The sequence below is a fragment of the Cherax quadricarinatus genome, chromosome 5 (genome assembly GCF_038502225.1).
Source record: "Cherax quadricarinatus isolate ZL_2023a chromosome 5, ASM3850222v1, whole genome shotgun sequence".
Classification (NCBI taxonomy): domain Eukaryota; kingdom Metazoa; phylum Arthropoda; class Malacostraca; order Decapoda; family Parastacidae; genus Cherax; species Cherax quadricarinatus.
Genome location: NC_091296.1, coordinates 71,219,017 through 71,244,619, shown reverse-complemented (window position 1 = coordinate 71,244,619; position 25,603 = coordinate 71,219,017).

The following is a 25,603-nucleotide window of genomic DNA, read 5'->3' as shown; positions in this document are numbered from 1 at the left end:
ACTTGTATGCCTACTGGGTGCCATATTGATTGGCAGATTTAAGATTTGGCATTTAATATGTATCTAAACAAACACAGCGAGCTACTGGCACAGGTTCATCCAACACTTGTATGAACCGAGCTGAAGACTGGGAGGGTGGTGGGGGTGGCTGATGCTAGCGGGGGATGGAAGTAGCCCATCCTGCCCCGTGAACGACCGCACGCTCAAAATGTTTTCCCTCCCACAACCATGTTAAATTAATTTTATGACGTGTTATACAAAAATATACCACAATTCTTCAATCGTGCAATAACCAAAACTGTGTTAAATGACGGTCTACTGTACTATTATACAGAGGGTTGTGTACACTATTATTAGTTTCTCACCTTTGGATTTTTATCACTAAAATTTCAACACACTTTTGTGTTTTGTACAGTTTCACCCAACACTTGACTTTTTTAAGTACAGTGGACCCCCGCATAGCGAACGCCTTGCATAGCGAACAATCCGCATAGCGGACGCTTTGTTCGCTAAAATTTTGCCCCGCATAGTGGACAAAAACCCGCTCAGCGGCCTTCGTCCGAGACGCGTCCAATGTGCGCCCTCAGCCAGCCTCACATGTGCCGCCCGTGCCATTGTTTACCAGCCAGCCTCCGCGGTAACATTCAAGCATACACTCGGAATATTTCGTATTATTACAGTGTTTTCGGTGCTGTTTCTGGAAAATAAGTGACCATGGGCCCCAAGAAAGCTTCTAGTGCCAACCCTACACCTCAAAGGGTAAGAATACCCATTGAAATGAAGAAAGAGATCATTGATAAGTATGAAAGTGGAGTACGTATCACCGACCTGGTCAGGTTGTACAAGAAACCAAAATCAACCATCTCTTCTATTGTGGGCAAGAAAACGGCAATCAAGGAAGCTGTTGTTGCCAAAGGTTTAACTGTGTTTTCGAAACAAAGATCAAGTATACTGTACCTACAGCTTTTCATCCACCATCATGCTTTTTGTGAGTATGTTTAAGCTAACACTAAATTCAAATCAAATATTCATTTCTTTGCTAAGGTTACAATGTGTGTTTACATATCATAGTATGATTGGAGCAAAGAAAGCCAGTATCATGCCAAGGCATTTCGGGCAGACTTAACCTAATACGTACTTATAAACTACTTTAGTCTAGACAGGTGAACAGCGGTAGAATACAAACAGTCAATTTTCATTCTATTGTTAATATGAGGTAGTACAATTTATGACAATCTTACATTTTTAAGTACAAAATTAGGTTTTTTTACAATGGAAGAATACAAATATTCTATATTTTGCTCTTATTATTACTATGAGGCAGTAGAATTTATGATACAATCAGTTCATGATACAATCAATCATACATTTTTAAGTTTGTAATTAAGTTCATTTCCTCTGTTATTACTATGAGGGAGTACAATTAGTGATACAAACATACATTTATAAGTTTGTAAAAATAGCTTAATAATTAAGGGGTAATAAAATATTTAGGAGTTGCTTTGAATTTGGTTGGGGTCTAGCATGGTGTGGGTACGTTTGTTATTGAGAGATGAGATGATTTTTGAGACTGGTCCTGACAAAGCCCAGTGTTAGCTCAGATGTTACAGAAATAAAGTACTGTACTTCCCTGCATTTGTCTTTTTTGCCAACTGTTAGCAGATTGCCATTGTCACCACTAAAGATCTTCTGTAATTTGTATATCTAGTAATTCTTTTCTATGCTTTGAGTAAATACTATTTTTAGTAGCTTGTTCTTATAATTCTCATATTTTCCAACTTGCCTAAATCCCACTATGCACTCTTGAATACAGTACTGAAGTCCACTAAATATTTTGTCATATCATTTACTGGTAGGTGTTGTTCTTCGATTCTTTCTGTTCTTGATTTCATTTCCTTTTCTGCACTGCCAAAAAAAATTTTTTTTTCTTTGTCAACAGTCTAGAATTCTTCACACTCCCCCTTTTTTTTTATTTAAAAAGTAATGTTAGTTTAGCATAAATCTCATTAGTCACTACCATTACCTGCTGGTCTATCTCTTCTTTTACTTTAGAGATTTTGACATGACTTTCTTCTATTTTAGCATTACAGGAGGGCCTTTACTACACAGCATCACAAGCCAGCACTATCCTAAACAATGATAAAAGTCTATCAGTACTTAACTACAACATCAGGACCTTAAGCAAACACTATGATGACCTCCTGGCACTCCTTGAATCACTAAAGACACCCTTCTCCTGCATTATTCTTACCGAGACCTGGCTTAAGCAGGACACAATAGATATCTACCCTCTATCAGGATACACAGCAATCCACAACTGCAGACCATACCAAGTTGGGGGTGGTATTGCAATCTATTACTCTAACCAATTATCTTGTATCAGCACCAATTGCTTTAGTGATGAATATGGAGAATACATTTTTGCTAATTTTACTGTAAAAAATCTTAAGACGCCTATAACAATCGGTGCCATTTACCGGATACCCCACACTAACATCCCAAACTTCAGTGAGAAATTAAAGGCACTAATTTATTTATTTATTTATTTATTTATTTAGAAATTTTAGCATACAAACAGAGGTACAAAAAAATACAGGTAAGAGCAGCATGCCAAAGCCACTTATATTCATAGCATTATGGGCTGGCTTAAAATTAACTTAAGATTAACTAAGCAATGATGAAATCAGTGATAAGACATTATTGTAAACAGATAACTATAAAATACAAATGAGTATTACAAAGACAGGTCCTATGGTTGCATGCATTGCTGTTCATTCAGTAGAATGGAGTATTCTGTTAGGTAGTGTATTTAAAAAATAACAAAGTTAGGTTTAACATATGTGTGATATAATTGTGAGTAACATTTAGGATATACAATTTATATGGTTCAGTTATTCAGTATTTATTTGGTTTTGAGTGAGTAAGTGAACTTTGAGAGAGACTTGAATTTATAAACAGGTAGTGTTTCTTTTATATTTACAGGTAATGAATTCCAGATTTTAGGGCCTTCTATGTGCATTGAGTTTTTGCATAGCGTGAGATGGACACGAGGAATATCAAAGAGTGATCTGTGCCTTGTATTATGGTCATGTGTTCTGTTGAGGTTGGCAAGGAGATGTCTGAGGGGAGGGTTAATATCAGAGTTAAGTGTTCTATGTATGTAATAAGTGCAATAATAAGTATGGATGTTTTGTATGGTGAGTAGGTTGAGTGTTTTGAATATTGGTGGAGTGTGCTGCCTGTAGTGAGAATTTGTTATCATTCTAACTGCAGCCTTTTGTTGGGTAATTAGTGGTCTGAGATGGTTAGTTGTTGTTGAGCCCCATGCACAAATTCCATAGGTGAGATAGGGGTAAATAAGAGAGTGATAAAGGGCCAGGAGGGCTGACTGTGGAACATAGTACCGTATCTTCGATAGTATGCCTACAGTCTTGGAAATTTTCTTAGAAATTTGTTGTATATGTGTATGAAATTTGAGTCTATTATCGAGGTGGATTCCTAAGAATTTTCCCTCTGTTAGCTTTGTGATAGGTGATCCGTTTATCGTTATGTTAAGAGGTACATCTGTAGCTCTGCTACCAAACTGAATGAAGTAGGTTTTGTCAATGTTTAGTGTAAATTTGTTACTCCTCATCCAGGTAGATATTTTCTGTAATTCGGTGTTTACAGTATTTGCTAGCGTGACTTGGCTCGGGTGAGAGAAGACGTATGTGGTGTCATCTGCAAAAAGTGTGGGTTTGAGTAATTGCGAAGCATTTGGTAGGTCATTTATGTATAGGAGAAAGAGAAGAGGGCCAAGGACACTTCCCTGTGGGACACCAACTGTAATTGGCTGTGCGGAAGAGCTTGCCCCATTTGCGTACACATATTGGCTTCTGTTGCTGAGGTAAGACTTGAGGTAGTTGAGGGAGTGCCCTCTAATACCATAGTGTGACAATTTTACGTGGAGCAAGTCATGGTCAACTGTATCAAAAGCTTTACGTAAGTCAATGAAGATCCCCAGTGGGACTTCTTTTTTCTCTATTGCAGTGTATATATGTTCTAGCATGTGTATAATAGCATCATTAGTATTTTTATTAGGCCTGAATCCAAATTGGCAGGGGTTGAGAATGTTATGGGAGATGAGGTAGGAGTGGATTCGTTTATGAATTAATTTTTCGAAGATTTTTGAGAGAGGGTGTAAATTGGATATTGGCCTATAGTTATTCAACTCTGTTTGGTCTCCTCCTTTATGGATCGGGGTGACCCTTGCTATTTTGAGAACTGTAGGGAAGGTGGAGGATTCAATGGATTTGTTAAAGAGTGTTGCAATGATTGGTGATAGTACTTGTGACGCTTTTTTGTATATAAAGGGTGGTAAGGTATTTAAATCTCCTGCCTTGTTTTTCAGTGCGTTGATAATAAGGGAGACTTCGTATGGGTTAGTAGGAGCTAGGAACAGTGTGTTCGGGTAGTTGCCAGTGAGGTAGTCATTTGGTGGGGTATCTGAGCTTGGGATATTATTGGCAAGGTTTTGACCTATAGTGGAGAAGAAATCATTGAGTCTATTTGCTGTTTCTGTTGGGGGGAGTTGGGGTTCATCTGATTTTGCTAATTTTATTTCGCTATGTCGTGATATCTTTTTTGTTCCCAGAATTTCTGATAGGGTCTTCCAGGTCTTTTTTATATCACCTCGTAAGTTGGATAATCTGTTCTCATAATACAATAACAAACAGACAAATGAATAAGCACCACCTTCTCTTAGCTGGAGACTTCAACATCAACCTTGGCCTACTAGATGATCAGCCTGTAACTGATTTCATCAACAATATGAACAACACACTTCTCATACCAACAATAACTAAACCAACCAGGCTCACTGAGACAAGTGCAACCATAATAGACCACATATGGACCAATATACTAGCCCCCCTTAAATCAGGGATAATCACAGATAGCACTACAGACCACTACCCTACCTTCCTCTTGACAAACATTAGTAAACCACCACTTGAATACAACAAAGTCTCATTTAGACTCCATGATGAGGCTTCAATAAGGAAGTTCACAGCTGACCTAGAGACTGTTGACTGGCCTACAGAATTCTCCAAGGCCAATGGTATTGACGACTGGACAGACATTTTTCTTAACAAACTACTTAGACTATACAACAAACATTGTTCTATAAAAACGAAACAGATCACAAACAAACGGCTTGGTTGCCCATGGCTAACCAGCACCATTCTGAAATCCATTGATAAGAAACACCAATATGAAAAGCAATATAGACAGGGCTTAATACACAAAGATATTCTTAAACACTATTCATCAGTCCTAGTAATAAGTAATAAAGAAAGCCAAACAACTATACTACTCCAGTAGATTCACTGACACAAGAGGAGATATAAAAAAGACCTGGAAAACACTCTCTCAGATTCTAGGGACCCACAAACTGAAAAAAAAACAAGAATATTGTCCTAACTAAACCTAATGAAACACCACTGCAACCCACCGACACAGCTAACAAGATAAACGACTTCTTTTCAACCATAGGTTCTAATCTCGCCAATAAAATCCCACGTACCAATGCCCATACCGGGGACTACGTAGATGGGAATTTCCCAAATTCCTTCTATCTTGCTCCAACTGCGCCCACGGAAGTCACCGAGATTATAAAGTCACTTAAAAATAACTCAGGGAATCTGTCTCATGTCCCACCATACTATCTCATTGCTTTTTAACTCTCGCATACTATCTCATTGCTTTTTAACAAGTCACTAGAAGCTAGTATCTTCCCAAAACTACTCAAGACGGCAAGGGTTACACCAATACATAAAGGTGGTGACCCTACAGATTTAAACAACTGTAGGCCAATATCAAACTTACCATTGCTATCCAAAATCTTTGAGAAACTCATGCACAGGAGACTATATTCATTTATAACGTCACAAAACATACTCAACCCCTGCCAATTTGGATTCAGGAAAAACAAAAACACTAACGATGCAATTATAAAAATGCTAGATCTGCTTTACACAGCATTGGAAAATAAGGAATATCCACTAGGAATTTTAATTGACCTAAGAAAAGCTTTTGACACAGTAGACCACGGCATCCTACTCCACAAACTTGACCATTATGGTATAAGAGGCCATGCGCTTGCATATTTCAAATCTTACCTTACTAATAGGTATCAGTATGTCACCATTAAAGACACAGCATCAACAACACAGCCACTTGATACTGGAGTTCCGCAGGGAAGTGTCCTTGGTCCCCTGCTCTTCCTCATATACATCAATGATCTTCCAAACGTATCCCAACACCTGAACCCCATTCTCTTTGCTGACGACACGACTTATGTCATCTCTCACCCTAATCTTGCAACCCTCAACACCATTGTTAATGAGGAGCTGATCAAAATATCGACTTGGATGACAGCCAATAAACTTACGCTTAACGTTGACAAAACCTACTACATTATGTTTGGTAGCAGAGCAGGAGATGCGCAAATTAACATTAAGATCGACAACACTCTAATTACCAGGCATAATAAGGGCAAATTCCTAGGCCTATACCTCGACAACAACCTGAACTTCAGCACCCATATCCAACACATAACCAAAAAAGTATCCAAAACGGTTGGGATCCTCTCCAAGATACGATACTACGTGCCGCAAACTGCCCTTCTCACACTATACCATTCACTTATATATCCATACCTCACCTATGCTATCTGTGCTTGGGGTTCAACTGCAGCAACACACCTAAAGCCAATAATAACCCAACAAAAAGCCGCAGTAAGAATAATCACTAAATCCCATCCCTGGCAACACCCTCCCCCCCACTCTTCATAGATCTAAACTTACTCCCTGTTCAGTACATCCACACTTACTACTGTGCAATCTACATCTACAGGACCTTAAATTCCAATATTAACCTTGACCTAAAACGCTTTCTTGATAGTTGTGACAGAACCCACAGGCACAACACCAGACACAAACATCTCTATGACATTCCCCGTGTCCGACTAAACCTTTACAAAAATTCAATGTATGTCAAAGGCCCTAAAATCTGGAACACCCTACCTGAAAATTCCAAAACTGCAGACACATTCATCACCTTCAAAACTACCATCAGAAAACATCTTATCTCCCTGATACACCCTGTCAACTAATAATACGAATACCACCTGGTGGTTCACACTTACACTCACTCACCCATTTGACCATAAACAGAAATATCAATCTCAATCTCAAAATAATGAATCTTAACTAGTCAAAAGTTGGCCTGTGATACTCCAATACTGAAACTATGTATAGTGCCAAAACAAAAGCATTCACATTGCTAAACTCACAACTAGTATTTAGTCACTTAGCCATAATACCAACTTATCTCATAATTCTGTAACATTTTAAACCTAAGATTTAATATAAGTCTGCCCGAAATGCCTAGCCATGCTAGGCGTTCTAGTGGTACACTCTGTAATTATTATTTTACTACATGTAAACCACACAATAACCAAATTCTGTAAACTCAACATTGTAATACTTATAGAGAATAAAGTTTGAATATGGCAGGTTAGGTTCCAGGCTACCGCCATAAAGCGGAAATCACTATAAAGTGGAACACCTTTTTTCCACTTATAAATACATATAAATACTAGATAACAAGTTTACACTAGCACATATTAAGTTAGTAATAGAACTAGGCATTAAAAAAACAATAAAAAAACTAAAATACACATATAGTACACTCATTACTTACTTTAAAATATTTGTAGTCTTAATCTAGGGTGAGATGAGTAGTATTTATTGTAAGAAATCAGGTGTGGTATGTATGGTAGCCAGTCAGGCTACCATACCAGGCCACCCCACCCACACATAATATCCTATGACATTTAAGTGTCTCAGAGCGATAAAATGCATATACAGTTCACTAATTACTTAACATAAAATATTTGTAGTCTTAATGTGGGGTCAGAGGTGAGTAAACGAGAAAAAAATGAGTAAATGAGAGAGAAAGAATGAGTACATAAGAGAGGACACTCGCAGAGTTATGTAAACAAACCATTCGAATGCCAGTTTTGTAAACAACCCAGGCAAACATGTCTTGTTTCTGTACAAGTTACATCGTGTACAAGTTGTCTCTATGTTGATACGGTAGAATCAGTAAAGAGGAACACTCCCATTCTCATGTAACGCCAGTTTTTAGAAGAAAGACGCTCTGACTGAAGGCATATGAAAGGAATAAATTTCTACAGTTACCCCCAGTAACACATTTTCTCTTTATGTTGGACTAGAGAAAATGTTATTCTTGCTGTCACTTGTACAAGTTGTCTGGCTCCCACATCTCATATTTATGCTTATTTATTCTACTGTGGGGTGTATTTATCATCTTTATATATTATGTATCATTTTTATTATATAATTTTGAAAAAAATATCATAGCTGAATTAATGAAAATGTGTATATTAACATAATATATGACATTTAATGAGACTCAGTGATTATTATTGAGTATTATTATTATCATTACTAATATGGCATCACTCGTACAAGTCGTATGCTACCACATCTCATATTTATGTTTATTTATTCTACTGTGGGGTGTATTTATCATCTTTATATGTTATGTATTGTGTTTATTATATAATTTAGAAAAAATATCATAGGTGGATTAATGAAAATGTGTACATTAACGTAATATATGACATTCAATGAGACTCAGTGATTATTATTATTATTATCATTACTAATATGGCATCTGGAGACATAAGACACTCTTACTGATTTTAACCCTTTCAGGGTCCGTGCCCTAGATCTACGGCTTTACGTTGAGGGTCCAAAGCGTAGATCTACGCCTTGAGCTCAGCTCACTCTGATAAGCTGTGAGAAGTAAATTTGGGCCTAGATATGAGAGAATACATCTATGTGGTATGTGTGCACCACATAAAACAAATCCTGCAGCACACAGTGCAAAATGAGAGAAAAAAAAACTTAGACCATAATTTTCGATTAAAATAGCGACTTTGCAGTGTTTTTTTTTGTATGTTTTTTATGGTTGTATTTGCAATTTCTTGGTCTCATTTGATAGAATGGAAGATATACAGTAGGGCCCCACTTATATGTCGGGTTAGGTTCTAGGCTGTCGCCGGAAAGCAGACATCGCCGGAAGGCAGAACGCCATTTTTTCCATTTATAAATGCATATAAATGCCAGACAACAAGTTTACACTAAACTATATTAAGTTAATAATAGAACTAGGCATTAAAAAACAAAAAAAGTCAAATACAGTGGACCCTCAACCAGCAATGGCATCGATTAACGATAAATCTGACTAGCGATACATTTTAACGCAAAAATTCTGCCTCAACTAGCGCTTAAAAACCCGACCAGCGCTATTCGTTCCGTACCATACGCGTCCACTTTGGCCTGAGCGCGCCTCACTTGTCCCTTGGTGCCAGTGTTTACAAGCCAGCCAGCCACCAACAACTGGAACATTTCATATTATCACAGCCTTTGTAGTGATTGCACCTGCAAAATAAGTCACCATGGGCCCCAAGAAAGCTTCTAGTGCCAACCCTACAGCAAAAAGGGTGAGAATTACTATGGAGATGAAGAAAGAGATCATTGCTAAGTATGAAAGTGGAGTGCGTGTCTCTGAGCTGGTCAGGTTGTATAATAAACCCCAATCAACCATCGCTACTATTGTGGGTAAGAAAACGGCAATCAAGGAAGCTGTTCTTGCCAAAGGTGCAGCTGCTGCTGCACCACAGTCAGCTGTTGTTGTTGCTGCACCACCATCAGCTGTATTACTCGAAAATGTGGAGAGAGCGTTGTTGGTGTGGCTTAACGTGAAACAATTACTGAGAAACGATTAACCCCGGAGGGTCAGGTTGTACAATAAACCCCAATCAACCATCGCTACTATTGTGGGTAAGAAAACGGCAATCAAGGAAGCTGTTCTTGCCAAAGGTGCAGCTGCTGCTGCACCACAGTAAGCTGTTGTTGTTGCTGCACCACCATCAGCTGTATTACTCGAAGATGTGGAGAGAGTGTTGTTGGTGTGGCTTAACGTGAAACAATTACTGAGAAACGATTAACCCCGGAGGGTCAGGTTGTATAATAAACCCCAATCAACCATTGCTACTATTGTGGGTACGAAAACGGCAATCAAGGAAGCTGTTCTTGCCAAAGGTGCAGCTGCTGCTGCTGCACCACAGTCAGCTGTTGTTGTTGCTGCACCACCATCAGCTGTATTACTTGAAGATGTGGAGAGAGTGTTGTTGGTGTGGCTTAACGTGAAACAATTACCGAGAAACGATTAACCCCGGAGGGTTAGCCACCCAGGATAACCCAAGAAAGTCAGTGTATCATCGAGGACTGTCTAACTTATTTCCATTGGGGGTCCTTAAGCTTGTCCCCCAGGATGTGACCCACAACAGTTGACTAACACCCAGGTGAACAGGGAAAAATGCCTGGAACTAGTGCTCATATTGGTGAGGTTAGTGGGGAGGATGTGGAAGAGTTGGTGAAGGAGGACAATGATGAGCTGCTAGAGCATCTTCAACAGTAAAAGGCCACACCTGAGAAAACTGCTTCGGAGGAGGGGAGAGAGAAATTGAAGAAGTTGCCTACTTCAAAGATTAAGGAAATGTGTGTAATGTGGCTTAAAGTGCAAACCTTTTTTGATGAAAATCACCCTCACACAGCTATTGCAAGCCGTGCTGGTGACTATTACATTGACAATGTTGTGAAACACTTTAGGATAAAGGAACGAGAGGTACAGGCCTCTATGGACAGATATGTTGTGCGACAGAAGTCCAGTGACTCTGAAGCTGGTCCTAGTGGCATTAAAAGAACAAGGGAAGTAACCCCAGAAAAAGACTTGCTACCTCAAGTGCTAATGGAAGGGGATTCCCCTTCTAAACACTAACAAGATCAACGGTCTCCCCTCCTCCCATCCCATCAATCAACACCAGATCTTCAATAAAGGTAAGTGTCATGTAACTGTGCATGTCTTCTTCAGTTTGTGTGTATTAAAATTAATATTTCATGTGGTAAAAATTTATTTTTTCAATACTTTGGGGTGTCTTGCACGGATTAATTTGATTTCCATTATTTCTTATGGGGAAAATTAACTTGACTAACGATTATTTCGATTAACGATGAGCTCTCAGGAATGGATTAATATCGCTGGTTGAGGGTCCACTGTATATTCACAGTAAATTCATTACTTATCTTAAAGTATTTGTAATCTTAATGTAGGGAGAGAGGTGAGTAGTACTTATTTGTAGGAAATCAGGTGCAGGTAGCCCAGGTGTAGGTAGCCCTGGCTCCCCGTCTCATACTTAATATAAGATATTTAAAACATCCTAGAGAGGTAAAATACACATACAGTACACTCATTATTTACATTAAAATATGTGTAGTCTTAATATAGGAAGAGAGGTGAGTAGTATTTATTTGTAGGAAGTCAGTGTAGGTAGCCGGTAGGTGTAGCCCGCCTGGGCTACACCTACTGGCTACATACACTGTGGCCCAGAGCCATATTATTAACATCGACATGCCTTGTTCACTGAATTTAATAATTTCTAAGAACAACCTTTAGATGCCATCATAAACGAAGGTAGAAGTAATGAATAATTCATGCCGAAAATTGTAAACAAAAGCGGAGTGAGGGAGTGGCTGGGCCAAACGCAGATTCGTACACCTTTTCTCTGATGGCTGAGCAGAGAAAACGTAATGTTGTCCCTCCACCCGGTCACCACACAGCTCCACAAGTATTATTATCAGAGCACACATAAAATATGCAATAAATGCCAGACAACAAGTTTACACTAACTTATATTAAGTTAGCAATAGAAATAGGCATTAGAAATACAATAAAAGGTAAGATACACACAGAGTACACTTATTACTTACCTTTAAAATATTAATATTAATCTGTGAGAGGTGAGTGGCAGGGTGTTTATTGAATAAAATCAGAATGGCACACCATCATCCTCTAACTTGGCACTTAAAGCAAGAGGCTTACGACTTCTCTTTTTATCACAGCTAACCTTAGACGCCATCGTCAATGAAAGCCAACTAGTTAACGAAAGAGTAAACGAGAGAGAGAACGAGATACAGAGTTGAGACAATGTAAGAACACAAACTGAACAGGTAGTGGATGATCACTTGGTCATGCGAAATAAATGTGTATTAATATGTGTCTCTTTTAGTTCATTCACGTCCATTTGTAAGAGTTTGTAAAACATTTACCTCAATATTTTTTTATTATAATAATAATTACCTCACAATACAAATACTCTTACATTGTGTACAAGTTAGTTCTGAATAAACAAACAGCAACACACCATTTTTAGAGTGAATGAAGATAATAATAATAATAATAATAATAATAATAATAATAATAATATTATTATTATTATTATTAATTATTATTATCACCTAATTGTACTTACCTAATTGTGGTTGCAGGGCTCGAGACTCAGCTCCTGGCCCTGCCTCTTCACTGACCGCTACTAGGTCCTCTCTCCCCCTGCTCCATGAGCATTATCATACCTCGTCTTAAAACTATGTATAGTTCCTGCCTCCACTACATCGCTTGCCAGACTATTCCACTTCCTAACTACTCTATGACTGAAGAAATACTTCCTAACTACTCTATGACTGAAAAAATACTTCCTAACATCCCTTTGACTCATCTGAGTCTTCAGCTTCTAATTGTGACCCCTTGTTTCTGTGTCCCATCTCTGGAACATCCTGTCTCTGTCCACCTTGTCTATTCCATGCAGTATTTTGTATGTCGTTATCATGTCTCCCCTGACCCTCCTGTCCTCCAGTGTTGTCAGACCGATTTCCCTTAACCTTTCTTCATAGGACATTCCCCTTAGCTCTGGAACTAGCCTTGTTGCAAACCTTTGCACTTTCTCGAATTTCTTGACATGTTTGACCAGGTGTGGGTTCCAAACTGGTGCTGCGTACTCCAGTATGGGCCTGACGTACACAGTGTATAAAGTCTTTAACGATTCCTTACTGAGGTACCGGAACGCTATTCTCAGGTTTGCCAAGTGCCCATATGCCACAGCAGTTATCTGGTTAATGTGTGCTTCTGGCGATGTACTCAGTATTTTACTCATTCCTAGGTCTTTCTCCTTGAGTGAGGTTTGCAGCCTTTGGCCACCTAGCCTATACTCTGTCTGCAGTCTTCTTTGCCCTCCTCTGATCTTCATAACTTTGCATTTGGCGGGGTTAAATTCTAGGAGCCAGTTTCTGGACCACACATCCAGCCTGTCCAGGTCTCTTTGTAGACCTGTCTGGTCCACGTCTGATTTAATTCTCCTCATTAACTTCACGTCATCTGCAAACAGGGGCACATCTGAGTCTATCCCTTCTGTCATGTCGTTCACATATACCAAGAATAGCACTGGTCCCAGGACTGACCCCTGTGGGATCCTGCTCGTCACTGGCGCCCACTGTGATACCTCATCACGGACCATGACTTGCTGTTGCCTCTCTGTTAGGTATTCTCTGATCCATTGCAGTGCCCTTCCTGTTATATGTGCCTGTTCCTCTAGCTTCTGTACTAATCTCTTGTGAGGAACTCTGTCGAAGGCCTTCTTGCAGTCCAAGAAAATGCAATCAACCCACCCCTCCCTCTCATTTCTTACTTCAGTTACCTTGTCGTAAAACTCTAATAGGTTTGTGACACAGGATTTGCCTTCCATGAATCCGTGCTGGCTGTCGTTTATAATCTTGTTCCGCTCCAGGTGCTCCACCACTCTCCTCCTGATAATCTTTTCCAAGACTTTGCATACTATACATGTCAGTGACACTGGTCTATAATTTAGTGCTTCATTTCTGTTTCCCTTAAAGATGGGGACTACATTTGCCTTCTTCCATACTTCAGGTAGTTGCCCAGTTTCAAAGGAAGTGTTGAAGATTTTGGTTAGTGGCACACGTAGTGTCCCTGCTCCCTCTCTAAGGACCCACGGAGAGATGTTGTCCGGTCCCACTGCCTTTGAGGTATCAAGGTCACTTAGGAGCTTCTCCACCTCCTCCTCAGTTGTGTGTAATTCATCCAACACTTGTCGGTATATCCCTTGTTGCTGTACACCACTGTTTTGTCTTCCCGTTGTCCCTTCAGCCTCCACTGTAAATAGTTCCTGAAATCTCATGTTGAGCTCCTCACATACCTCCTGGTCGTTTCTTGTGAGCTCCCCACCTTCTTTCCTCAGCCTGATTACCTGGTCCTTAACTGTTGTCTTCCTCCTGATGTGGCTGTAGAGTAGTTTCGGGTCAGACTTGACTTTCGATGCTATGTCATTTTCATACTGCCACTGCGCCTCCCTTCTTATCTGTGCATACTCGTTTCTGGCTTGTCGACTAATCTCTTTATTCTCCTGAGTCCTTTGCCTTATGTACTTTTTCCATTCTCTAGAGCACTTAGTTTTTGCCTTCCTGCACCTTCGGGTAAACCAAGGGCTCATTCTGTCCTTCCCATTATTTCTGTTACCGTTGGCAACAAACCTTTCCTCTGCCTCCTTGCATTTTGTTGTTGCTTGTGTGTGTGTGTGTGTGTGTGTGTGTGTGTGTGTGTGTGTGTGTGTGTGTGTGTGTGTGTGTGTGTGTGTGTGTGTGTGTGTGTGTGTGTGTGTGTGCACGTGTGTGTGTGTGTGTGCACGCGTGCATGTGCATGCGTGAATGAGTGAGTGACCTGTGCATACATACAGAAGTTAATTAATACTAGTCTCCAACTAACTAATGATTAACCCGTTAACTGTCCAAACATAATCTATGTTCTCTTGCCCAGTGCTACAAATATTTGGAAAAAAAAAAATATATAGAAATAAAGAGTGCATTTTTCTACGTGACATAGAATAAAAATTTTTTTTAGGGTAAGTACTTAATGAGATATGAGCCTGCGAAGTTGGTACTTGATGATCACCTGATAGCAACACAGAGCACTGCCGCTTGCAGAAGTGTTGCCAATATGCCTTTTTTTCTCGTTTTTATATCATTTTATGTAAGTTTTATGTCCTGATAATTACAATTTATAGTAGTTCTTGTGATTTCTTAGCCAATCTTTGCTCTGACACTAATATTAGATACTGAAATTGTACTCAAATTGTCACAAACACACTCGCAGGTGAACATTTACACCTGCCTTGGTCATTTACTACTGTCTAGGAATAGTATATAATAATAATAACAGTAAGTTCCTTTGAAGCATGATGTAAGACAAGTGTCAGTCCACTGCTGACAGCGCAGTGGTGACATTTGATGAGCGTGCAAAGCCCTGAAGTTATTTTTTTTCACTGTTGCACATAAACATGTCTGTCTGTCTGTCTGTCTAGCTCTCTGTCTATGTCTGTCTGCATCTCTAGCTGTCTATCAGTCCGTCTGCTCTCCGTCTATCTTGCTCTCTGTTTATCTGTCTCTGCATATCTGTCTCTCTCACTGTCTCAGAGAGAGCCACTCATGAACCAACAGGTATTACACATGACTGTGTTATCATGTCTGGTTCCTGAGCAAGTTTAAACACGTATTACAGTGGATCCCCAGTTTGCGATGGCATCGGTATCCGATAAATCAGGTATTCGATACATTTTAACACAAAAATTTTGCCTCAGTTCCAGTTAAAAACCCGCCATATGCGATTCATCCAAGACGTGTCCACGTGTGGCCCAGTGTTTACAAGCCAGCCAGTGTGCTCGCATCTAAGGATACATTCGGTACATTCCATATTATCACAGTGTTTTTGGTGCTTGTTTCTTGAAAATAATTCACCATGGGCCTCAAGAAAGCTTCTAGTGCCAACCCTGTGGTAAATAGGGTGAGAATTAGTATGGAAATTAGAAAAGATTTTGAAGGGTTTGGGGCTAACCCTGAGAAGCCTATGCCAGTTGTGGAATCCATTGTGCCTACTTCAAAAATTAAGGAAATATGTGCAAAGTGGGTTGAACTGCAAACCTTTATGGATGAAAATCACCCTAACACAGCTATTGCAAGCCGTGCTGGTGACTATTACAATGACAATGTTGTGGCCCATTTTAGACAAATCGTAAAAGAATGGGAGGTACAGAGCTCTATGGACAGATTTGTTGTGCGACAGAAGTCCAGTGACTCTCAAGCTGGTCCTAGTGGTATTAAAAGAAGGGAAGTAACCCTGGAAAAGGACTTGCTACCTCAAGTCCTAATGGAAGGAGATTCCCCTTCTAAACAATAAGTTCGACACTCTCCCCTCCTCCCATCCCATCAATCATCACCAGATCTTCATTAAAGGTGTCATGTATTCTATTGTTAGCAGAGTACTACAAACTGTGCATGTCTTTTTCAGTTTGTGTGCATTAACCCGTAAACGGTCCAAGCAGGTCTACGTTCACATGTGCAGTGCTACAAAAGTAGATCTATGTTTTTTATAACAAAAAAAAAGTACATCAAAGTTTTTTTACACATTTTCAAATGTAAAAAAACAAAAAGAAGATCTACTTTTTTTACATACTTTCAAATGTTGAAAAAACGTATATATACTTTTGGACCGTTTATGGGTTAAACTTAATATTTCATGTGGTAAATTTTTTTTTTTCATACTTTTGGGTGTCTTGCACGGATTAATTTGATTTCCATTATTTTTTATAGGGAAAATTTATTCGCTTTTCGATAATTTTGGTTTACGATGAGCTCTCAGGAGCGGATTAATATTGCAAACCGGGGGTCCACTGTACTTGCCAGTCATGCATACTGCATATTATATCAACAAGCACACTACAATTTTATTTGTGTACCTGTGAGACGAATGGTTTGAAAAACCGACAAGTTGAAGATTGAGACACTTATGCAGCATATGGAAATCTTTATTCAGGAAACGTTTCGCCACACAGTGGCGAAACGTTTCCTGAATAAAGATTTCCATATGCTGCATAAGTGTCTCAATCTTCAACCTGTGAGACAGAGATAGACAGAGACAGACAGGGATAGACAGAGACAGATATAGATACAGACAGACAGACGGTGACAGAGACAGCCAAAGTCAATCGGCCAGCCAGTTGGCCAGCCAGCCAAGCAGCCACGTTGCAGAATTGTTTCTCTTTACTTATGGCATAGGTTATAATGACACTACTAGTGGTACCAAAATTGAAAGGGTGTTGCACAAATGTTGCACATGGGTTACAATCAAGGTTTTTTATATATCCTCGACCCCTTTTGGCCACATCCACTTCAGAGCCACTAAACTCAGGGTCACCATCACTTTCCTCTTAAAATGGGAGTGTTAATACTACGTGACATCAGTGAATCCCTGGTGTTTGCCACACTGTTGGCTCTAGCTGGTGCTCAATTGAACTGGTGCTCCCACAAGGCACTAAGTGGTCCCAGTTTTTTAATACTGCACACACTGAGTGTTATGAGCCATTCTGTGCTGACCAGGCATCTCAGGCCAATCGTGCCAAATTTGGAGGCAGGAAAAATAAAAAGCAGATCTACGTTTGAAGAGCAAGCGGTAAGAACGTAGATCTACACTTGGACAGCTAACGGGTTAACGATTCTCTCATTGCAAGATAAAACGAAGAAAAATTCCTAATCTGTACCTCGACAGCAACTTGAAATTCAGCACCCACATTCAGCACATAACAAAAAATGTTTTCAGATCAGTTGTCATCCTCTCTAAGGTACATTTCAATGTGCCTCAAACATCACTACTTACATTATACTTCTCTCTACTGTATCCCTACCTCACCTATGTATTTGTGCCTGGGATCCACTACAACAAATCACCTAAAGTCAATAATAACTCAAAAAAAGGCAACTGTATAAATAATTACTCAGTCTGGTGCCAGATAACACACTGCCCAATCTTCAAAAGTTTAACCCTTTCAGGGTCCGTCCCGTAGATCTACGGCTTTACGTTCAGGGTCCAAACCGTAGATCTATGCCAAAATTCTAGCGGCGTCAAATTTAGCACGAGAAGGCTGGTAGGCCTACATCTGAGAGAATGGGTCTGGGTGGTCAGTGTGCACACCATAGAAAAAATCTGGACGCCCGCATGGCATTGTGGGAATGCTGGCAAAGTAGCTTTGTTCATAGTGCCTGGCGGCAAGGAAGCTCTCACTCCCCACTCACTCTCCTGGCGAATTCTGACTCTCCTCTTCACAACTTACAGTTCTAAGACTGATGGAAGTGGAGCTGAAGACTAATTCTATGGTTTTGAGCCATATGGTACCATTGTGCCATATGGTACAATGGTACCATATGGTACAATGGTGCCATGGTATAAGGTACAATGTACCATATAGTACATTGTCCCATATGGTACATTATACCATATGGTACAGGGTACAGGGACCCTAATGGAAATAAGTCTGTCTGACTTTTTTGGGTTATCCTAGGTTCTCCAAACATCCTGCTAAGTATGATATTCTATGTAACTTTATTTTTGTATAACTAAATAAACTTACTTATGATGCCACATGCACTTGAGTAAATTTATTCAGGTGTACACAAATACAATTACATAGATTATCATACAAAGCAGCATACGTATAAAATCTTAGGATAACCCAAAAAAGTCAGGGTGACTTATTTCAGTAGTTATCCCTGTATCTGTACCATATGGTGTCCTGTACTGTATGGTATCCTGTGCCACATGGTACCCTGTGCCATATGGTACCCTGTACCATATGGTACCCTGTACCATATGGTATCCTGTACCATATGGTACCCTTTACCATATGGTACCCTTTACCATATGTTATCCTGTACTGCATGGTACCCTATACCATATAGTACAATGTACCATATGGTACCCTGTAACATATGATACCGTGTACCATATGGTCAATAGGTGTTGGTGGCATGAGACACCAGCCAAGACTGAGTGGCGACGCAAGCTAGCTACTGACTCCACAGTTTCCGAGACAAAGTGCTTTGTCATCCACTTCAAGGAACACGTCAAGTTCCTGTATACTTGTAAATATATAATAGAACATTACTAATATACAACATTTTTGCATATTTTTGTTGCAAACAACTATTGTAAACAAAATAATAATGAAAATATTAGTGTGTTTATTGTGAATACAACAGTACCATATGGTACAATGAACCATATGGTATCATTGTACTGTATGGTACAATGTACCATATGGTACAATGTACCATGTGGTACCATTGCATCATATGGTACCATTACACCATATGGTACCATAAGGTACCATATGGTACCATTGTATCATATGGTACCATTGTACCAAATGGTGCCATTGTACCATATGGTACCATTGCACCCTATGGCACCATTGTACCATATGGTACCTTTGTATTCAACACAATAACAGCACTAATATTCTCATCATTTTGTTTACAATAAACTTGTAAACAAGTTTTGTAAGCAATATAATGATAAACAAATTAGTGCAGTTATTGCGTGGAATACAATGAGTGTACACTTATACAATATACATTATACTGGTCTCACAGGCCACAAATGCTATTAGAAAAAGAAAAAATAGAAAAGAAAAAAAAAAGTATAAAAACGTAAAATAAAAAAAAATGGGATTTTGCGGAAGTCACTGATGTTGCCGCCATCCGGTCATTTTGGTTCAACTTCCCGCCGCTGTATCTCGATAAGTACTGATCAGAAAAAAAAAAATTTGTCTTATTACCTTCACAAAAATATACTCTTTAATTCAGTAAGAAATTTTTTTTTTTTTTTCAAAATTTCTTGGACACTGGAGCACCACTTCAGATTTTGGCCTTGGACCCTGAAGGGGTTAAACTTACTTAATATACATAAAATTCCCTCATACTTCTGTGCATACTACATATGAAGCACAATCAATACTAATATTAATTCTGCCCAGAACTCTTTCTTGATAGTTGCAATAGAACTCACAGGCATAATACTACATACAAAAATCTCTGATACTCCCCATGTTTGACTCAACCTGTGTAGCAACTCAACGTGTACAAAACTGTCTAAAATCTAAAATTCCCTGCCTGAAGATTCCAGATGTTCTCTATCAGCACCTTCTTACCTTACTGTGATCCTGACAACAATTATCTCATCATATTTAGTATAATTTCATGTAAGTAGCTTCATTCCTATCATAATTTTTATTAGAATTTTTATTCTGAATTACCAAATACTTTAAATACTGTATAATCTAAGTGTTCTTATTCTCATGTACCTTGATGGGATTTTATCTGTCCATTTACACTGAGTTATTCTCAATGAATCAATTTTACTGTGAATATCATTAATGTCTTATATTCATACATGTAAAATAGTCTCTCCATCATCACAGTTTGTAATAATACAGCTAACTAGTTTCACTCTTATTGTAATCTTTATTAGAATTTTTTTTTAATTAATGGGACAATCTTATACAGTATAACCCTAGTGTTCTTATTCCCATGTACGTAACTTATGATTTTATCAGCTTCATATAAATCTGTCTAATATTCATGTAATCTATTTTATTATGAGAATCATTATCATTACATGAAGTACTATAATCCTTCTAGATGTCAGTTAGGTTTAGGGTTCAAAATGCTCTGTATAATGAAGGGGTTTTCTATGAGAGAGCTGTAATGTCATCCAATTTTGTACAAATGATGTATCATGTAGAAATAAATTCACTGACTGTCTATCTGTTATTTAATTTCTTACTAGTATTAATAAATATCAAGTTTTAGTAACTGTAATAATACAGTGTATAAAATATATATACTGTTGAGCTGGGAATGAAAAAAATGTAACTGTGGTATCTGAAACACATTTTTATTTTTGACATAAATATTACATTCAAAATCAACTTTTTTGCTATCCAATTTATTTCAGGTTCTACGATTTCTTGTTAAGATCCTTACTGTTTATCTACAAGATGTAAATATGGTTTTACAATGCACTTCATAATTAATCAAGTATACTACAGTACAGTGCTTACTATTACAAAACTGATTTAGATAGTTCACCATCAAATATCAAATACCTGTATATCATTGTAGATGACCTGGGTGTTAGTACTGTATTACACAGTTAAAGCCAAGTTTATGATAACTTCCTATTACTTTACCTGATTACATATTTACTTTGTGACAATGACTGCTTCATACCTGTTGCTTTCTGTGATGCCATTTATTTATACAGTCTCCCGATGTTTGCTTCTAATATGACGCATGAGGTTACTTTTGTCACTTGAACGAAGAGGACAAAATGGACAGGCATAAGGTTTTTCTCCACTATGAATTCGAAGGTGTTTCTGCAGACTTGTCTTAACTGTAGCTCGATAAGGGCAAATTGGACATGCAAAAGGCTTTTCTCCAGTATGAATTCTGTAGTGTCGTTCCAAGTCACCCTTCTGGGCAAAGGGCTTCTTACATTCCGGGCAAACAAGATGCTTATCACTTGATGGATACTCTTGATTTCTGCTATCTGAAGTTAAACAATCGCTGCCCCCCCAACTTCTTGGCCAGGCATCCTATAAAAGAAGAAACCTTTGATGGTATATGTATTTGTATTGCAAAAGTTATGTGTTTCATTAATTCCATATCTAATATCCTTATAAGACTATTCTGTATATTCACTTTAACAGTGCTGTACAGTTTACTTATTAGATATACAAGACAAAATTATTGAAGTTAAGAATAATACTTGCCAATATCATTTGGAATAAAGGGCATTTTGGTGTAAGCTAGCTTCAAATTGCTTTCTCTATAGTTTTTTCCTAAGACACTGGCTATCTTACCAAGGTAAGGTGACCCAAACAAGAAGAAAAACTTCATTATCGTTTATTCAATTAGTGTCTTGCCAGAAGCATGTAGACATCACAGCTCAGGTAGCCTTCCATAATGCAACATCCTCACCCCTCCTGATACAGGCACTGCACAGTGGACCCTCAGTTTTCATGTTTAATCTGTTCCAGAGCGATCGACAAAAACGGAAATCAGCGAAAACGGAAACCATTTTCCTCATAAGAAATAATGTAAATCCAATTAATCCATTTCAGATACCCAGAAGTACGTATTAAAAAAAAAAAAAATTTTTTAGTTTAAATATATATTTACATGCAGAAGAGAATGACAAATAAATATAAAGCACTAATAAAATGTATAAATGAACATTTAACATCACACTTACCTTCATTAACCCTTAAACGGTCCAAACGTATATATATGTTCACTAGTGCAGTGCCCCGAATATTTTAAGAAAAAAAAAAAAAAAAAAAATATAGAAAAAAAGAACACATTTTTTGACATGTTTTAGAATAAAAAACAAATTAGGGTCAGTACTTACCGAGATATGAGGCCGAGAAGTTGGCAATGAATGCTCATGTAACAGCAACATCGAGTCCTGCCGCTTGCAGAAATGTTGCCGATATACCCTTTTTTCTATTTTTCATATTATTTTATGTAATTTTTATGTTCTGATAATTACAGTTCGTAGTAGTTCTTGTCATTTCATAACCAATCTTTGTTCTGACACTAGTATTAGGTACTGAAATTGTACTCAAAATGTCACAAACACACTGACAGGTGGACATTTACACCTGTCTTAGCCATTTACTATTGTCTTGGAATATATACAAAGTATTTATGTGTCCCAGCAATGTTTTGGATATGTGGAAGTAGAGGAGGAGGAGGAGGAGAAGGAGGAGGAGGAGGAGGGAGGAGGGAGGAGGAGGGAGGAGGAGGAGGGAGGAGGAGGAGGAGGAGGAGGAGGAGGAGGAGTTGGAGGAGGAGGAGGAGGAGAAGGAGGAGGAGGAGGAGGAGTAGGAGGAGAAGGAGGAGAAGGAGGAAAGGGAGGACGAGGAGGAGGAGGAGGAGGAGGAGAAGGAGGAGGAGGAGGAGGAGGAGGAGGAGGAGGAGGAGGAGGAGGAGGAGGAGGAGGAGGAGGAGGAGGAGGAGAAGGAGAAGGAGGAGGAGGAGGAGGAGGAGGAGGAGGAGGAGGAGGAGGAGGAGGAGGAGGAGGAGGAGGAGGAGGAGGAGGAGGAGGAGGAGGAGGAATAGTAGTAGTAGTAGTAGTAGTAGTAGTAGGAGGAGTAGTAGGAGGAGTAGTAGGAGTAGTAGTAGGAGTAGTAGTAGGAGTAGTAGTAGTAGTAGTAGTAGGAGTAGTAGTAGGAGGAGGAGGAGTAGTAGGAGGAGGAGGAGGAGTAGTAGGAGGAGGAGGAGGAGGAGGAGTAGTAGGAGGAGGAGTAGTAGTAGTAGTAGGAGGAGGAGTAGTAGTAGTAGGAGGAGGAGGAGGAGGAGGAGTAGTAGGAGGAGGAGTAGTAGGAGGAGGAGGAGGAGGAGGAGTAGGAGGAGGAGGAGTAGGAGGAGGAGTAGTAGGAGGAGGAGGAGGAGGAGGAGTAGGAGGAGGAGGAGTAGGAGGAGGAGTAGGAGGAGGAGTAGGAGGAGGAGTAGGAGGAGGAGTAGGAGGAGGAGGAGGAGGAGGAGTAGGAGGAGGAGTAGGAGGAGGAGTAGTAGGAGGAGTAAGAGGAGGAGTAGTAGTAGTAGTAGGAGGAGGAGTAGTAGTAGTAGGAGGAGGAGGAGGAGTAGTAGGAGGAGGAGTAGTAGGAGGAGGAGGAGGAGGAGGAGTAGGAGGAGGAGGAGTAGGAGGAGGAGTAGTAGGAGGAGTAGGAGGAGGAGGAGTAGGAGGAGGAGTAGTAGGAGGAGGAGGAGGAGGAGGAGTAGGAGGAGGAGGAGTAGGAGGAGGAGTAGGAGGAGGAGTAGGAGGAGGAGTAGTAGGAGGAGTAAGAGGAGGAGTAGTATGAGGAGTAGGAGGAGGAGTAGGAGGAGGAGTAGGAGGAGGAGTAGTATGAGGAGTAGTAGTAGTAGTAGGAGGAGGAGGAGGAGTAGTAGTAGTAGTAGTAGTAGGAGGAGGGAGGAGTAGGAGGGAGGAGGAGGAGGGAGGAGGAGGAGTAGGAGGGAGGAGGAGTAGGAGGGAGGAGGAGTAGGAGGGAGGAGGAGTAGGAGGGAGGAGTAGGAGGAGGAGGAGGAGGAGGAGGAGGATTGAGGAGGAGGATGAGGATGAGGAGGAGGTGGAGGAGGAGAAGGAGGAGGAGGAGAAGGAGAAGGAGAAGGAGAAGGAGAAGGAGAAGGAGTAGGAGTAGAGTAGTAGTTCCCTGGAAGCATGAAAAACAAAGTCCACCCTTGACAGTGACATGATAAGATGGGATAACAACTGATTAGAGCTGACGTTTGATGAGCATACACCAGGGTGGGGGAGGGTGCAGCTGATAAGAAAATATTAGAGGTGATATTTGATGAGCATCGCCCTCACTTTGTTTTGGCTGGTACACAAACATGTCTGTCTGTCTATTTGTCTGTCTGTCAAGCTCCCTGTCTATCTGTCTATCAGTCTAGCTCTGTCTCAGAGAGAGCCACAAGACTGTGTCGTCATCATGTTTACTCACATCTTCAAGCAGAGTATAGCACTTTGGCTGGAATTTTTGGGTTATCCTAGGTAATTTACACTATGTATACTTGTATTTATGTGTACCTGTGAGACAGAGATAGACAGATAGAAAGAGAGACAGATAGACAAAGACAGACAGAGACAGACACAGATAGACAGAGACAGAGGTAGACAGAGATAGACAAACAGATAGACAAAGGAAGACAGAGATAGACAGAGATACAGAGACAGACAGACCCTAAACTTGGGGTTAACATGACTTTCCTCTTAAAAGAGAAGTGTTAATATGACATCACATCAGTGAATCCTTGGTGTTTGCTGCACTGTTTGCTCTAGTTGGCACTCAATTTAACTGGCGCTCCCACAAGGTACTAAGTGGTCCCAGATTTTTTTTAATGCTGCGCACACTGAGTGTTAGGACCCATTCTATGCTGACAAGGCATCTCAGGCCAATCGTGCCAAATTTGAAGGCAGGAAAAATAAAACGTATATATTCGTTTGGGGTGCTACGCGTAAGAATGTATATATACGTTCGGACCGTTTAAGGGTTAAAGACTCTTGTTGGTGTATGGCAGCCTGGGAGGAGGGGGGAGGGAGGCGAGCTTGTTGGAGACAGGACAGTATGCTTCAATACAACACTAATATTAACTTCACGGCTTATTTATCTATCAGAATTCATCTAATATGACATAATAAACAATATTAATAACATAAAAACATGGCATATACTCTAGAATGAATAAAATATGTCATTATATATGTCATGAAAGGTGTTGTGTTATTATTGTTGGGTGTATAAGGGCCACTGAGAGCATAAGCCTTACAGAGTGGTGGTGAAGGGAGCAGCCCAGATGACGGTGTTCTCAGTAGCCCTATATAACTCCAACAACATTGGAGGAGTTAGGTTTGTGCTGTCCTTTTTTTATCAATTAATTGCTACATTGTTAATGCTACACTTTATTGCTAGCTGGTGCTATAGCCTTTATCGACTCATGCTGCTTTAGTATCGTACATATTGTAGAATCACTGAATAAGGCACATTTTCCCCCCTCTCTTCCTCCTCCACTCTGGTACTTTGCTACGACTTCTTAATTTAATTCTATCGCGTTCCTTACTTTCTTTACTGAAGGACTAGCACTAGGAGCTTTCTTTGGAGCCATGGTAGTTTATTTACCAGTCATACACAATAAACAAGTGCCAAAAACAATGGATTATTACAAAATGT